Source organism: Acanthopagrus latus, chromosome 2 (genome assembly GCF_904848185.1).
Source record: "Acanthopagrus latus isolate v.2019 chromosome 2, fAcaLat1.1, whole genome shotgun sequence".
Taxonomy (NCBI): domain Eukaryota; kingdom Metazoa; phylum Chordata; class Actinopteri; order Spariformes; family Sparidae; genus Acanthopagrus; species Acanthopagrus latus.
In genome coordinates, this window is record NC_051040.1 from 23,667,174 (window position 1) to 23,679,830 (window position 12,657).

Sequence of the window (12,657 nt, forward strand, 5' to 3'; positions counted from 1 at the left end):
ATGTTTAGCAATTAAAATTTTGAAAATCTGAATGATAGCATACCGAGTCAGATCGAGACGCACATTTTGATGTATTGTTTGTTTCTATTCTATTCTATTCTATTCTATTCTATTCTATTCTATATTATTACTGCTGTTCGCTCCTGTAACATTGCTTTGTGAAAAATGTATCTTTATTTTGTTGAGCGAAAAATCTGTTTAGTCATCAGATCGACATGCCCCCACTCCATACTGCCGGCTTATCCATTCAAACAGCTATGGTTTACCTCTGCTGCGGCTCAGATGCTACCTCCAGAGGTGCATCAGAACCGCAGCGAGATTTCATCCCTCTCCAACATCTGAAACTTTCACCAAGAGGAGGATGTGGAGAATTGGCACAGGATCCCCACACTCAAAGAGCAGCATGAAAGGGGCTAATGATGTCACATTGAAGAAAAAAACAACAAAGCAATGGAATGTGATGATGTCACCGGGTCAACCAGTGATAGAATGTGATGTCACATGAAAGGAAGAAAAGATCAAAGCAATGGAATGTGATGATGTCAAAATATAGATTAAAAGATCAAAGCAATGGAATGTGATGATGTCAAAATATAGATTAAAAGATCAAAGCAATGGAATGTGATAAAACCTACAGCTGGTATGCTTTTCTGATGTTTAGTACCACTGCAAGCTGCAAGCTTCAGGACAGAAGCCATCACAGGTGATACACAAGTTGGATAGTAAAGGATTTGTTTTGGAGTCATTTCTAGGAAGATCTCTCACAGGAACGTCATCCAGCCCGAGAAGCTTAAGGACAAATAGGAAGCCACAGAGTTGGAAGAAGTCACAATGTCTTTATTGGACATGGAGGAGTGGAGGACAGCAGTGGAGAATGAGAAAAATCCTGAATTATACCAGGAAGAGCAAGAATTAAATGCTCAGGCGAAAAACAAAGAGCTAGCCAGAATACTCAAGGAAAAAATCAACCTGGCGGCTCAAAAACGTGCTCACCGTCGGCAGATGGAAGCTATTGAGGTCCCTTTTGAGCCGTCGTACCTCCCACCTGCTCAAGAAACCACCTTAGTATCAACTGATGCAACCAGGAAGCTTGAAGCATCCACACCAATTGTTAGGGGCGAGCAAGACGGGGCAAAGGAGCCAAGATTTATCAAAGCTTTAGCTAAGAAGCAGATGAAGACAAATGAGGAGAAAAGGACCGCAATGCTTGCGTCTATTTCTTCCCACCGACTACAGGTGATACAGGAGAAAAAGCTGAAAGAAAAGGCAGAGAGGCAGAGCAAAGCAGCTGAACTTCGGACTAACGTGGAAGCTGATGAATTATTCTGGGAAGAGGAAAGATTAAAGGCTCAGAGGAAAAGAGAAGAAAATATCAGAATAGTCAAAGACAACAAAAAGCTGGCAGCTCAACGCCGTGCTCACCGTCAGCAGATGGAAGCTATTGAGGTCCCTTTTGATCCCTTGTACCTCCCACCAATTTATGAAACCACCTTAGCAGAAACTGATGCAACCAGGAAGCTTGTGACATCCACACAAATTGTCGGGGATGAGCAGGATGCCGCAAATGAAGAACAAGCTACGATGGCTCTGGCGGAGAAGCCAAGATTTGCCAAGGCTTTAGCTAAGAAGCAGATGATGGCAAATGCGGAGAAGAGGACCGCAATGCTTGCGTCTATTTCCTCCCACCGGCTACAGGTGATACGGGAGAAAAAGCTGAAAGAAAAGGCAGAGAGGCAGAGCAAAGCTGATGAACTTTGGGCTAACACGGAAGCGGATGAATTATTCTGGGAAGAGGAAAGATTAAAGGCTCAGAGGAAAAGAGAAGAAAATATCAGAATAGTCAAAGACAACAAAAAGCTGGCAGCTCAACGCCGTGCTCACCGTCAGCAGATGGAAGCTATTGAGGTCCCTTTTGATCCCTTGTACCTCCCACCAATTTATGAAACCACCTTAGCAGAAACTGATGCAACCAGGAAGCTTGTGACATCCACACAAATTGTCGGGGATGAGCAGGATGCCGCAAATGAAGAACAAGCTACGATGGCTCTGGCGGAGAAGCCAAGATTTGCCAAGGCTTTAGCTAAGAAGCAGATGATGGCAAATGCGGAGAAGAGGACCGCAATGCTTGATTCCATTTCTTCCCACCGGCTACAGGTGGTACGGGAGAAAAAACTGAGGGAAAAGGCAGAATGCCAGAGCAAAGCAGATGAACGTCGTGCTAACGTGGAAGCTGATGAGTTATTTTGGGAAGAAGAAAGATTGAAGGCTCAGAAGATAAGAAAAGAAAAAATCAGAATAGTCAATGACAATGTCAAACTGGCTGCTCAACGCCGTGCTCACCATCAGCAGATAGAAGCTATTGAGGTCCCTTTTGATCCTTCATACCTCCCACCGGTGTTTGAAGCCACCCGACCGGCGACTGATACGACCTGTACACTTGAGACATCCACACGAATTGTTGGGGATGAACAGGACACCGCAAAGGAGGAACAAGACATGATGGCTCTTATGAAGGAGCCAAGATTTGTCAAGGCTTTAGCTAAGAAGCAGATGATGGCAAATGCGGAGAAGAGGACCGCAATGCTTGATTCCATTTCTTCCCACCGGCTACAGGTGATACAGGAGAAAAAGCTGAAAGAGAAGGCGGAATGCCAGAGCAAAACAGATGAACGTCGGGCTAACATGGAAGCTGAGGAATTATTCTGGGAAGAAGAAAGGTTAAAGGCTCAGAAGAAAAGAGAAGAAAAAATCAGAATAGTCAAAGACAATGTTAAACTGGCTGCTCAACGCCGTGCTCACCGTCAGCAGATGGAAGCTATCGACGTCCCTTTTGAGCCCTCGTATCTCCCACCAGTTTATGAAGCCACCCAAGTGGTAACTGATGTGACCTGTACACTTGAGACATCCACACAAATTGTTGGGGATGAACAGGACACCGCAAAGGAGGAACTAGCCATGATGGCTCTTATGGAGGAGCCACGATTTGCCAAGGCTTTAGCTAAGAAGCAGATGATGGCAAATGCGGAGAAGAGGACCGCAATGCTTGATTCCATTTCTTCCCACCGGCTACAGGTGATACAGGAGAAAAAGCTGAAAGAGAAGGCGGAATGCCAGAGCAAAGCAGATGAACGTCGTGCTAACGTGGAAGCTGATGAATTATTCTGGGAAGAAGAAAGATTGAAGGCTCAGAAGATAAGAGAAGAAAAAATCAGAATAGTCAATGACAATGTCAAACTGGCTGCTCAACGCCGTGCTCACCATCAGCAGATGGAAGCTATTGAGGTCCCTTTTGATCCCTCATACCTCCCACCGGTGTTTGAAGCCACCCGACCGGTGACTGATGCGACCTGTACACTTGAGACATCCACACAAATTGTTGGGGATGAACAGGACACCGCAAAGGAGGAACTAGCCATGATGGCTCTTATGGAGGAGCCACGATTTGCCAAGGCTTTAGCTAAGAAGCAGATGATGGCAAATGCGGAGAAGAGGACCGCAATGCTTGATTCCATTTCTTCCCACCGGCTACAGGTGATACAGGAGAAAAAGCTGAAAGAGAAGGCGGAATGCCAGAGCAAAACAGATGAACGTCGGGCTAACATGGAAGCTGAGGAATTATTCTGGGAAGAAGAAAGGTTAAAGGCTCAGAAGAAAAGAGAAGAAAATATCAGAATAGTCAATGACAATGTTAAACTGGCTGCTCAACGCCGTGCTCACCGTCAGCAGATGGAAGCTATCGACGTCCCTTTTGAGCCCTCGTATCTCCCACCAGTTTATGAAGCCACCCAAGCGGTAACTGATGTGACCTGTACACTTGAGACATCCACACAAATTGTTGGGGATGAACAGGACACCGCAAAGGAGGAACTAGCCATGATGGCTCTTATGAAGGAGCCACGATTTGCCAAGGCTTTAGCTAAGAAGCAGATGATGGCAAATGCGGAGAAGAGGACCGCAATGCTTGATTCCATTTCTTCCCACCGGCTACAGGTGGTACGGGAGAAAAAACTGAGGGAAAAGGCGGAATGCCAGAGCAAAGTGGATGAACGTCGTGCTAACGTAGAAGCTGATGAATTATTCTGGGAAGAAGAAAGATTGAAGGCTCAGAAGATAAGGGAAGAAAAAATCAGAATAGTCAATGACAATGTCAAACTGGCTGCTCAACGCCGTGCTCACCGTCAGCAGATGGAAGCTATTGAGGTCCCGTTTGATCCTTCGTACCTCCCACCGGTGTTTGAAGCCACCCGACCGGCGACTGATGCGACCTGTACACTTGAGACATCCACACGAATTGTTGGGGATGAACAGGACACCGCAAAGGAGGAACAAGACATGATGGCTCTTATGAAGGAGCCACGATTTGCCAAGGCTTTAGCTAAGAAGCAGATGAAGGCAAATGAGGAGAAGAGGACCGCAATGCTTGATTCCATTTCTTCCCATCGACTACAGGTGGTGCGGGAGAAAAAACTGAAGGAAAAGGCAGAGCTTCAGAGCAAAGCGGATGAATGTCGTGCTAACGTAGAAGCTGATGAATTATTCTGGGAAGAAGAAAGATTGAAGGCTCAGAAGATAAGGGAAGAAAAAATCAGAATAGTCAAAGACAATGTCAAACTGGCAGCTCAGCGGCGTACTCACCATCAGCAGATGGAAGCAACTGAGTATCCTTTTGAACCCTCCTACCTCCCACCTGATTACGAAATCACCTCAGCAGCAACTGATGCAACCAGGAAGATTGCAACATCCACACAAATTGTTGAGGATGAACAGGACGCTGCACAAGAGGAGCAAGCCATGGTGGCTCTGATGAAGGGGCCAAGACTTATCAAGGCTACATGCCAGCCACTGCCCAGGACTGCTAAACCTCAGGCCACTAAACTGCTGCAGTGTCGCAAGAACATTGAGGCCTATCAGAGAATAGAACCTACTCAAAATTTCTGCTTCACTGAGTACCTAAAGTACTGAAAACATGAGAATCACATGAAAATGCGGTCACAGCCCACCTTTCCACACTTCTGAACAAATCCAGAGAAACTAACAATGAAAAGCAGCAGGGGACAGGGGACGAGGGACCTCCTCCATAGGAGCAGCAAAACACCTTTTCCTAGGACACCATGTAGACTCAGTGATTAGCACTAGTCAGGTTCTAGCTCAGGCCAGACCTCACTGTGCGGAGCTTGCATGTTCTGCTCATGAGTGCATGGGTTTACGCCGGGTGCTCCGGTTCGCCCACGATAATATCTAAAAAAAAAAAAAAAAAAAAAATGTTAGGGTGTAGGTGGAATAGCCATTAGATATTAGTGGCTAACCTGTCCCTGCTCCACCATGAGCCCAGAGACACTGCAACTGCAACAGCCCCCCCTACTTTGCCTCTGACTGGTTGGCTTTGTGACTTGCATTTTCTTGCTTGGCTTAAACTAATTTAACTCATACAGTAGTTCTGGTAATGGGAGAGTGTGAATGTCTGATTTAACAGTTTGAGTGAAGTGTGGAGTAAGATCTTTTGTTAGAGACAGGCCAGGCCAGTTGGCGGAGCAGCAGCGGGCCAGTGTGGTTGCAGCCACCTTTCTGATCCTCTGAACAAATCCAGAGACACTGACAGTGAGGAGCAGCTCCAAAGGATAAGTGAACTCCACAGGAGCAGCAGAGGACCTTTTCCTAGGACACCACGTAGGATCAGTGATTAGCACTGGTGCCTAACAGTTAGGTTCTGGTTTAGGCTCGACCTCACTGTGAGGAGTGTGCATGTTCTGCTCATGAGTGTATGGGTTTACTCCGGGTGCTCCGGTTCGCCCACGATAATATCTAAAAAAGATTTTAGGGTGTAGGTGGAATAGCCACTAGACATTAGTGGCTAACCTGTCCCTACTCCACCATGAGCCCAGAGACACTGCAACTGCAACAGCCTGCCCTACAGTAGCTCTGGTAATGGGAGAGTGTGACTGTCTGATTTAACAGTTTGAGTGAAGTGTGGAGTAAGATCTTTTGATAGAGACAGGCCAGGCCAGTTGGCGGAGAAGCAGCAGGCCAGTGTGGTGGCAGCCACCTTTCTGCTCCTCTGAACAAATCCAGAGTTTTTCATGTTTTGCTCATCAGTGTTAGGGTTTACTCCGGGTGCTCCGGTTCGCCCATGATAATATCTAAAAAAATGTTAGGGTGTAGGTGGAATAGCCTCTAGACATTGGTGGCTAACCTGTCCCTGCTCCACCATAAGCCCAGAAGTTTGCAGAGCGCTAGCTCTCGTAGATTTAGCATCCTCAGAAACAACCGCACAACAACAATACACCGCAGTAAATGGATCCAACTATAAACCGCCACCAAAAAGCCACAAATAATGCTAAGAACAACACCAAACTTCAGCAACTGTACATATAGGGTCTCAGCACATAGTCCGGGGCATCTAACCTGGCTTTTTGATGGCGGTTTCTTGTTGGAGCCGCATACTGCAATATATTGTTATCATGCAGTCTTTTTCTGAGGTTGATAAAACTCCGTAAATTAGCAGTATGCTACCCTGATCTCTCGAGAGGGAGTCTAACACGGTTTCACGATGTGTTAGACCATGGATTAAATTTACCTCGAAATATCCCTTTAACCCTTTTTCCCTTATTTCCCTAGGAAGAAAACCCTTTTCACCATTTTAAAGTATCTAAATCCAAATAAAGTGAAACAATATTATACCTTAAATCACGATATTGACAATTATGAAACAGAATGTAAACATGTAACACTTAAGTTCAAGTTCCATAAGGTTTTAGTTCAGTTCAGTTATTTTTGCAACTCAGTTCAGTTCAAAATAAATATTTCCAATGCTCCTACCGCACTGGCAGTGAGTTTATTGTTAATCTATCCAGTAAATCGTCATTGAAGCAATGAATGTGAAGGTGAAGATGAAGATTTCTTTTATGAATGAAGTCTGTGGGTTTGGCTCGCCACCTCAACGAGGTGCAACCAAAAAATCGGACCAAAAACATTGTGGCTTATTTAAACATGGTCTTCATGAAACACCAAGGAAGTAGATAGTATTTTAAACCAACTCATTTTGAAACTATTTCACTTGTTAACTTCTCTGCTCGGCTCTGACCAGAGCATGCGTAAACAAGTGGCAATAAGTCCCTTAAAGGGGAAGCATCACCACATTTCTTAAAGGCATGTTCTTAATCACTTTCAATATATTACTGCCAAATCTGTGTTAACTGCCGGAAGCGTCATACATTTTATTTCCTCCGTTTTCCCATGATAACAAGTTCATTTCATTTGTTTTCTCGAGATCTCAAGCTATTATCTTGAAATAACAACTGCTGTTTTCCTGAGATAAAGGGATAATTTTCTCGAGATCTTGAGATAGTGACTGTGATATGATAGACCTGAGATTTCCATCACACACGTGCCATGGCATGCTGACCGATTGGTTTACAGATAATATAGACATTAGTGTGGTAATCTAAAAAGACAGTTAGCAAAGCTTCAGCTATATGGGTGAAGTAAGGCTGATGTCGTTGTTAACTACATAGCTGACCAGCTACAAGGTCCTGGGCATCCGGTATCCATGGAGACGCCCGGTATGGCTGAAGCCTTGCTAACTGTCTTTATAGATTACGCACACAAATGTGTATATTAGCTGTAATCGCAAGGCATAATGCTATTTCAGCCTGTGTCAGGCCTTTGACTGAAAAGATATGTGAGGCGGTGATCGATATGCTCCTGTTCCTCTGACATGCTATACTGAATGATGTTTTCTGCAATGATTTAATATACTACACTATCATTTTATTTTCTCGAGATCTCGAGTTAAGAAAATTTTGTTCTCCCAAGATAACAATATAATTAATTTGAGATCCTGAGAAAACAAAATGATAGTCCCCCCCCCCCCACAACATTAAACATGGTGCCCGTGTCTCCAGGGGCCTCTTTTGGCCGCGCACCCTAAAGCAGACACAGGACCAGACAAGTAAGTGCTGACACAAACAACTTCACTTGTCAGCACTCACTAACACTTCTACCACCTGATATTGCACATATTTACCAGTAAAACTCTGCACAATCTGCACACTCTTCACACTACGTTATCATTTCAATGAGACACAGTCTTTCGTCGGAGCTCAACTTTGCTCTCCTCTCTTGTAGGCTGCACCTGCCTGAAGACATGCCGTCACCTGCGGTCACAAGGTCTAATAAATATTCAATAAACAAAGTAATTTAAATATCTGTTTAAACTGTGCATATATGCAATGTGCAAACTGTATTAAATCAATTAATCATTCAATTAAATTACGTTGAGTTTGCATGTTCTGTTTATGAGTGTATGGGTTTACTGGGTGTCCCGGTTTCCTTCCATGATAACATCTCCATAAAATGTTAGGGTTAGGTGGAATAGCCCATTGACAGTTGCGACTGGCCTGTCCCTGCTCTGCCACGAGCCCAGAGACACCTCGGCTGTGTTGGCTTTATTAGTTGCATATTCCATGCTTGACTCAAACTGATGACTCACACAGTAGCCCTGGAAATGTGCAGGGCGGCAGCACACCTTTCTGCGCCTGCACCTTTAAATACTAACAAGCTCTGTCTGTCAACGCCTGCCTTGCCTGCTACACGCCCCTCTCAGGGAGAGGATGCTGCTTACGCTAGCAGTTGCACGCGCTAATGTTAACTAGACAATTGCGAGAGTGGGCTGTGCGCTTTGCCCCGTGACGAAAAAGCAAACATGGTATCAGCAAAATTTCTCCACCATCAAGCGGGAAATGCCTTAAAGAACACATTCACCAACTTTTGTGGTCCCACTTTGAGAAATGTGGTAATAGGAGCAAGTTGGAGAAGGGTGCAGTTTCGCAAATCCTCTTCCTGATTTACAATGGAGTTAATTGGACAATTGAGACCTACTCTTGTTGGTTAGAGGCCGATAATTCAAAAACCATGAATCCCACCGAGAACATAGACACATTGGGAGAAAGGTGACAAGTGTGGCTAAATTTTACTGTTTTTGAGTGAAATTTGTGGCTGGGAGCATCATGCAAAAAGAAAATATCACTCACCATCATTCAAGGGCCAGCGTTCAAAAACTATACATCATAGGAAAAAAGTTCAAATACAACTTAAATAGATGAGACGTGTGCCTACATTTTAAAGTTTGAATGGGGTTTCTAGGTGAATGTATGCCAGAGCAGGAGATGTCTGAAAAGCATTAAAGATTTGCGACTTTTTTTACCTTGTTGCATTCATTCCTTATAGGAAATGTTTGGCAGTTTTTCGCGTCTCACGACGTGAAAAATTGATATTGTGAAAAACTGAATGATAGCATACCGAGTCAGACCGAACCACACGTTTTGATGTATTGTTTGTTTGTGTGTACAGTGGATTGTAAAATAAGCTGATTTCTCAGCCCTTTCAGCCTCACATGCAGGATGTCAAACTGGTGCTATATCTTCAAAACCATAAATGATAGCAGCAAAATTTTTTCACGATCAAGCCAGAAAGGATGTAAAGAACACGCTCACCAAGTTTCGTGGTCCTCGTGTCAGGAATGTGGTAACAGGAGCGAGTTGAAAAAGGGTGCAGTTTCGAAAATCCTCTTCCCGATTAACATTGGAGTGAATGGAGCCAGTGAGAGCTACTCTGGTCAGTCAGAGGCAGATAATTCAAAAACCGTAAATCCGACTGAAAAAGCGGACACATTGTGAGAGAGAAGACAAGTGTGGCTACAACTCTGGAAAATATCACTGTTTTTGAGCGTAATTTGTGGCCGGGATCATCATGGAAAGAGAAAATTTCTGAGTTTTTTTTTTGAGGCTCTCTCACTCTGTCAGTTGGTCTCCTGCACTCTGCTGCGCGAACATTCTGCCATACACACTCATTGAAAACCCTGAATTTTCCCCAAATCACTCATCATCGTTAAAGGGTCAGAGTTCAAAAACTATACATTGTAGGAAAAAAGTTCAAATACAACTTAAATAGTCGAGACTTGTGCCTACGTTTTAAAGTTAGAATGGTGTTTCTAGGCGAATTTATGCCCGAGCAGGAGATGTTTGAATAACGTTGCAGATTTGCGACGTTTTTTACCTTGTCGCATTCATTCCTTATGGGAAATGTTTGGCAGTTTTTTGCGTCTCATGACGCGAAAAATTGATATTCTGAAAAACTGAATGATAGCATACCGAGTCAGATCGAACCGCACGTTTTGATGTATTGTTTGTTTGTGTGCACTCAACGGTGTGGGACGAGTTAGCAACAGAAAAAATGGCTCTCAATGTACAGTGGATTGTAAAATAAGCTGATTTCTCAGCCCTTTCAGCCTCACATGCAGGACGTCAAACTGGTGCTATATCTTCAAAACCATAAATGATAGCAGCAAAATTTTTCCACGATCAAGCGAGAAAGGACACGCTCACCAAGTTTCGTGGTCCTCGTGTCAGAAATGTGGTAACAGGAGCGAGTTGAAAAAGGGGTGCAGTTTTGAAAATCCTCTTCCCGGTTAACATTGGAGTGAATGGAGCCAGTGAGAGCTACTCTGGTCGGTCAGAGGCAGATAATTCAAAAACCGTAAATCCGACCGAAAAAGCGCACACATTGTGAGAGACAAGACAAGTGTGACTACAACTCTAGAAAATATCACTACTTTTGAGTGTTATTTGGGGCCGGGATCGTCACGGAAAGAGAACATTTCTGAGCTAATTTTTGAGGCTCTCTCACTCTGTCAGTTGGTCTCCTGCACTCTGCTGCACGAACATTCCGCCATACACACTCATTGAAAACCCTGAATTTTCCCCAAATCACTCATCATCGTTAAAGGGTCAGAGTTCAAAAACTGTACATCGTAGGAAAAAAGTTCAAATACAACTTTGAAAAACATTGCAGATTTGCGACGTTTTTGACCCCGTCCCATTCATTCCTTATGGGAAATTTTTCGCAGTTTTTCGCGACGTAAGTCAAAATTTTGAAAATCTGAATGATAGCATACCGAGTCAGATCGAGACGCACGTTTTGATATATTTTTTGTTTATGTGCGACAAACGGTACGAGTTAGCTGCCAAAAAAGAGCGGAAGGATGAAAAATAATACTAGACAATTCCCCGCCGGGGAATCGCGAGAGTGGGCTGTGCGCTTTGCCCCCTGATGGAAAAATATAATTTGGACTTGTATCTACGTTTTAAAGTTCGAATGGTGTGTCTAGGTCAACGTATGCCAGAGCAGGAGATGTTTGAAAAACATTGCAGATTTGCGACTTTTTTATCTCGTCCCATTCATTCCTTATGGGAAATGTTTGGCAGTTTTTTATCAAAATTGATATTCCGAAAAACTGAATGATAGCATACCGAGTCAGATCGAACCGCACGTTTTGATGTATTGTTTGTTTGTGTGCGCTCAACGGTGCGGGACGAGTTAGTGACAGAAAAACTGGCTCTCAATGTACAGTGGATTGTAAAATAAACAGAGAGATGGAGAAAGAGACAGACTGTCTGTGCTGGCCCAGCTGATCTCGGTTGCCACAGTGATCGTTGCTGACCCCCGCCCCGGTAACGGACTGGGGCAGATAATTCAAAAACCGTAAAATCCAACCGAAAAAGCGGACACATTGTGAGAAAGAAGACAAGTGTGGCTACAACTCTAGAAAATTTCACTGTTTTTGAGTGAAATTTGTAGCTGGGAGCGTCATGTAAATAGAAAATTTCACTCACGATCATTCAAGGGCCAGTGTTCAAAAACTACACAGTATAGGAAAAAAGTTCAAATACAATTTAAATTGACGAGATTTGTGCCAACATTTTAAAGTTTGAATGGTGTTTCTAGGTGAATGTATGCCAGAGCAGGAGATGTTTGAAAAACGTTGCAGATTTGCGACTTTTTTGACCTCGTCCCATTCATTCCTTATGGGAAATGTTTGGCAGTTTTTCACGTCTTACGACGCGAAAAATTGATATTGTGAAAAACTGAATGATAGCATACCGAGTCAGACCGAACCACACGTTTTGATGTATTGTTTGTTTGTGTGCACTCAACGGTGTGGGACGAGTTAGCGACAGAAAAACTGTCACTCAATGTACAGTGGATTGTCAAATAAACAGAGAGATGGAGAGAGAGATAGACAGACAGAGAGAGAGAGAGACAGACAGACAGAAAGACAGACAGTAAGAGACAGACAGATAGAGAGAGAGAGAGACAGATAGAGAGAGAGAGAGGGGCAGACAGACAGATAGATATATATAGAGAGAGACAGACAGAAAGAGAGAGAGAGAGAGAGACACAGACAGATAGAAAGAGAGAGAGAGACAGAGACAGACAGATAGAGAGAGATGTATATATAGAGAGAGACAGACAGATAGAGAGAGAGAGAGAGACAGAGACAGACAGATAGAGAGAGAGAGAGAGAGAGACAGATAGATATAGAGAGAGAGACAGACAGACAGATAGACAGATAGAGAGAGAGAGAGAGAGAGAGAGACAGACAGACAGATAGAGAGAGAGACTCTCTCTGTTGGCCCAGCTTAAATAGACGACACCTGTGCCTACGTTTTAAAGTTTGAAAGGTGTTTCTAGGTCAACGTTTGCCAGAGCAGGAGATGTTTGGAAAAACGTTGCAGATTTGCGACATTATTGACCTCGTCCCATTCATTCCTTATGGGAAATTTTTTATAGTTTTTCGCGTCTCATGCCGCGAAAAATTAG